The following is a 5,317-nucleotide window of genomic DNA, read 5'->3' as shown; positions in this document are numbered from 1 at the left end:
GGTTCCCAAGGTTAGCAATGGTTTATGATTTGAGAACCATGGAGTGGGTAACGGCTGTTCTGACTGCCCCCCTTTTTGCCAGACCAAGGAGAGACATTTCAGATTTAGTTGGAGGAGCTCTCCAAATTTCTAGGTCTATTTTTAACTCTTATTGGTTTGAGCCCCCCCCCCAGCTTAGCCTACCCTACTTTTCTATGGGTTTGTGACTTCTTTTTCAATAAATTGTGCAAATCAGAGCCCTTCTGTGTAAAGGCATTTAGTAGTCCATGATCAATGCAGATTGTCACACACTCTGTCCTATTTTGGGGGTACTAGCCTGAACAAGGTATTGCTTTGCATATATTGTCCATGGTTAAGGAGGCTCCATTTTGATCTCTTCCCAGAAAACTCATCAGAGTCAAGAGTTGAGGCACCAGCCTTTTGGTGGTTTTCTGCCCCTCCCTGTTCCCACTCCCCAGCCAACGGGTCTGTCTTTAAGGGTGCCAATCCAGAGACAGCTTAGGTTCTCTGGATAATACTTGAAGGGCAAGCGTTAGGAACAGCCAAAAACACAAACCAACCACTGCCCTCATTTGTCTGAATGGGAATTGCTAGCTCTAGGATTTGGCCACTCAGAGGCTCAGAAACTTAGTACGAGATGACTTCAGCATAGGGGAGGCTGCTGCAGTGATCCATGTCTAGGAGGTAAGCAGGGCTGTCTTCAAAGTGGGTCAGGGGCAGAGTGTCGTCCTCGTTGAGGTGGCACTTAGACTCCGCCTTTAGAAATGGATGCTGATTGTCTGGGAAAGCCATGGAGAAAGGGGCATCTGGGTCACAGACAAATTTGTAGACATATCGTTCCCCAGCCACCTTCTGCATGATGCCTTTTTGTAGCGCAGAGAGTGGCTCAGTTTGTCATAGTTCATGGCCGGCCGATTGGGGATGCCCCAATGCAGAGCAACCTCCTCCAGTTCTATCAGCTTGAAATCCATGCCTCCGCAGGTCCAGGCAATGAAATGGGCATTGGCCAGGTCATCAAGAAGGGTGACCAGGAACTGCCACAGCTGAAGTGAACCTCGCCTCTGGTAAGGGGGCCCCTCCCGATACATGGTGGGCTCCTGTTTAATTTTGCCTTCCAGTCTCTCAGGCACAACGCAAGTGTCATCAAAGTACAACCGGGGATCTTTTTCATATGAAAAACCTTCATGGCTGCTGGAGAAATAACCCCCTCTCATGTAGGATGACTGGCAGTTAGGCACTTCTGAATCAATGCAGTAATCCCGGGGCTCCTGCTTGATGCCCATTGGTGACTGGAACCCATGTGCAGGGGGACCTGGTAGGCCTGGGAGCCCATGGTCATAGAGTAGGTCATGGTATTCTTGTTTGAATCCCTGAAGAGGTGGGGGAGCTGCAGGGGCAACAGGTTCTGATATTTGCCGGTGGTAACTGGGGCGATTACCTCCAGCAACTCCTGGCTGAGGAGGGAAGGGGTGGCAGGGTTCAGACAGTTGTCTCTGAAATCTCTGTTCTGATGGATACTGGTTTTCAGGCATCATTTTTGGCATCTCCAGGGGCTGATGTGGTGGTCGGGGGACCGCAAATGTTTGCTGCTGTGGTCCAGGCTCTGGACGGTGATTTCTTTCTTAATGTCATCTCTGACCCAGCTATCATTCAGCATAAGGTTATTTAACTTCCATGTTTTTGTATGAGTATGCAGATTCCTGTTGTTACTCAGCTCAAGTTTTATTCCATGGTGGTCCGAGAAGATACATGGAATAATTTCTATTCCTTTAAATTTACTGAGGTTAGACTTGTGACCTAAGATGTGATCGATTTTGGAATATGTTCCATGGGCTGATGAGAAGTATGTGTGTTCAGGTTTTTTGGGATGAAATGTTCTGTAGATGTCTGCTAAATCGAAATGTTGGATGGTTATGTTTAAATCTAAGATTTCTTTGCTCAGCTTCTTGTTGGAGGATCGATCCAACAATGGCAAAGGAGTGTCAAAATCTCCAACTATTATGGAGCTGGAGGTAATCAAGTTGCTCATGTATGTTAGTGTTTCTCTTATAAATTGAGGTGCCTTCTGGTTGGGTGCATAGATATTAATAATTGAAATCTCATCATATTGAGTACTACCCTTAATAAATATGAAAGGCCCATTCTTGTCCTTGTTTACTTTTGTTGGTTTAAAGCCTATTGTATCTGCAAATAAAATTGCAACACCTACCTGCTTTTTTCTGATTACCATTTGCCTGAAATATGGATGACCATCCTTTCATCCTGAGTCTGTATTTGTCTTTTAAGTTAAGATGTGACTCTTGCATGCAGCAAATACCTGGCCTGAGTTTTTGTATCCAATCAGCTAACCTATGACTCTTTAGAGGACAGTTAAAGCCATTCACATTACTGGATAATATTGTGAAGTCTGGTAAAATTTTGGGTATTGAGTTTTTCAAAAGTCCAGTGGACATTTTTATTCCTTTTGCCAGTGTGGAAATTGGAGTTTGATCCGAAGTTTCTGAGTAGGTTTACTTTTGTGGTATAGGATTGGGTTGGTCATTATGGAGGATAGGTCTGAGAATATCCTGAAGATCTGGTTTGGTTATGGCAAATTTCTTCAACATGAGTGTCATTAAAGTATTTAATTTCTCCATCATAAATGAAACTCAGTTTAGCTGGATACAAGATCCGGGGTTGAAAGTTATTTTGCTTTAGGAGACTAAAAGTCAATGACCACCCTCTTCTGGCTTGAAAAGTTTCAGCAGAGAGATCTGCAGTCATTCTAATATTCTTCCCTTTGAAGGTAATGGTTTTCTTTCTCCTGGCAGCTTTGAGAATTTTCTCCTTCGTATTAACTTTGGTGAAGTTAATTATGATATGCCTGGGGGATGTCTTATTGGGGTTGAGTCGTGCTTGGGTTCTGAAGCTGTCCGCTATCTGAATTTCAGAATTTCTAGGCATGTCTGGAAAATTCTCTTTCATAATTTCATGCAGAAGGGCCTCTGTGCCCAGTGAGGCCACTTCATTGGTTTCAGGAACGGATATGATTTGAACATTAGCCTTCTTCGAATATCCCAGAGCTCTCTGAGAGAATGATCCGTTTTTGCTCTCCATTTCTCTTCCTCTTTGAGAGTTTGGGAGTATTCAAAGGCTTTATCTTCGATGTCAGAAATCCTTTCTTCTGCTTGGTCCATTTTGTTGCTGAGGATTCTACTGCATTTTTCATATTTTTGAGGGCTGCTAATTCTTGCTTCAGTGTGTCTAAGTCTTTGGTATTTTTGTCTTTAAATTCATTAAATTCTTGAGACAACTTTTGAATTTCTCCTCGAATTCCTAATTCCACTTTATTAGTCTTGTCTGCAATCCAAATTCTGAATTTGATTTCTGACATGTCAGCCAGTAGTTTATGAATGGGATCTTCAATTACATCTGCCATATCTTTCCTTGGTGGGGTTGATCTGTTCTGGTTATTCATGTTACCAGAGTTTTTCTGCTGATTCCATCCCATGGTTGTTTTACTCCCTTTGATTCTTTCCCCTGGAGCTTTGTTGAGGGCCTGTACAGTGTTGTTGCCTGAGAAACTAGGGCCCTGTCTGGTGTGGTGGGGCTAAGTGGTTCTGTCTTGTTTTCAGCTGGTTTCTGTTCCACCCTAGTGAAACAGATACTCTGGATTAAAGTCTCAGCTGTGGAGAAATATCAGCAATTAAATCACCCCACCCACCACAGGCAACAATTTGAAAAGGAAAATCAAACCTTCCTACAACCGTGCACCCAGGGCACCACCTGATTTGTCCTCAGGCAATTTGTTCAGTTCAAAAGGTCCAAATCAATTGTGTCAGTCTGCACCTGTCTCTCGTGAGAGAGTTTAAGAGGTCTCTGGGTACTGGATCACAGGGGTCTGGTGACTACTCTGGTGTGGCTTGCTCCAGTGCTGCATGGAGTCAGGAGAAGCTACCCTGCCAATAGATCAGTCTGGGAAGTTTGATGCCTCCTTCCCCACCTTGCACCACTGTGACACCCAGTCACTAATAGCCCTGCAGTTGGCTGACCCAGTTGCCTGTAGTGAACCGATACTCCAGGAGTTTGCACCAGCCTGAATCACAAGGAAGTCTGCCAGTCTGCTGCGCTCTGCCTCTCTGTAGCAGGAGGAGGTGAGGCCCGACAACCTCGTGCGCTTGATGAAGGTTCAGGGGGTTTCATTCAGGTCCAGTCTCGCCCCTGATTTATGTTACTGACAGAACGGAGCAGAACAACTTTGTAGTTCCCCTGCAGAAGAGAAGCTGAATTGAATTCCAAATCAGCTTGTGTTTGCTCTTGTATTGTCTATAGGCTGACTATCCCATGAGGGCCAGGTGCGTCTTAGGCTCAGTAAAGTGGACCTCTGGGTCAGCCCTGCCCTGGAAGTTTCCCCGGTTTGCAAGTTGGAGTTGCCTCAGGCAAATCCTTTACTCACAGTCTCTGGTTGCCCAGGGAGACAGGTGGTGTGGCTTCAGAATATCTGATAGTGAGCCATATTGCTGCCAAAAGAGGGCTGCTGTTTTATGCCTCAGGGAACTGCTGCTCCAGTGTGGCTTGCTCCCAGCCAACCATCCTTTCTCTGCTCCCACGTCCCAGAGTCTGTACCAACTGGCTGCAGCCCTGGTACTGTCCACACCCCTTGAGTAATCGCCCAAGGGTCTGGACTCCTGGGGGACAGGCCTCCAGATCTCAGAGTGAGAACAGAGGGGAGCGCCGGGATCCCAGGGTTGTGGGCAGAGAACACACACAGTTTTACACAGTTTTATGCCTGGCTGTATTGTTGCCGAAAGACGGCTGCCACACTGTGCCTCAGGGAACCGCCACTCCGGTGCAGTCCCCTCATAGCCAGCCGTCCTCTCCATGTCCCATGCCCCAGAGTCAGTGCTGACCAGCTGCAGTCCAGGTACCATCCACACCCCTTGAGAAATCACCGAAGACTCTGAACTCCTGGGGGACTGGCCTCCCGACCTCAGTGTGAGTGGAGGGAAGTGCTGGGAGCTCAGAATTCCAGGTAGAAACTATATACAGTTTTCTACAGTTTTATGCCTGGCAGGAGAACGTGGTGGAACCCTAGTAGGGGAGGTAGGTCCAGTTTTTAGAGGGTCTCTTCCGTGGAGTATAGTGGGAGGACCTTTGAACTCTTCCCAATTGTTTGTGGGGCACTCCAAGCTGTTCTCATGGGGGAGGGGACTCCTGTCCACTTGGTGATGGATTTTGTACCTTTTGTTTGTATCCTTGTGGTTGTAGCTCACCTCAGGGGGGTTGATGTGCGTTCTTCAACCTTCTCTCTTAGTGCAGCTCAAATCCACTGTCCTTT

At 46.4% G+C, this 5,317-nt stretch overlaps 1 pseudogene; it reads right to left on the bottom strand.

Moving 5' to 3' along the window:
- Positions 1 to 627: 627 nt before the first annotated feature.
- On the bottom strand, positions 628 to 4,862 carry LOC128571698 (ETS translocation variant 5-like; annotated as a pseudogene).
- Positions 4,863 to 5,317: the final 455 nt, after the last annotated feature.

This window comes from Nycticebus coucang, chromosome 19 (genome assembly GCF_027406575.1).
Source record: "Nycticebus coucang isolate mNycCou1 chromosome 19, mNycCou1.pri, whole genome shotgun sequence".
In the NCBI taxonomy this organism is placed as follows: domain Eukaryota; kingdom Metazoa; phylum Chordata; class Mammalia; order Primates; family Lorisidae; genus Nycticebus; species Nycticebus coucang.
The sequence above is the reverse complement of the archived record's forward strand: the minus strand, read 5'-3'. Positions and strand labels throughout refer to the sequence as shown.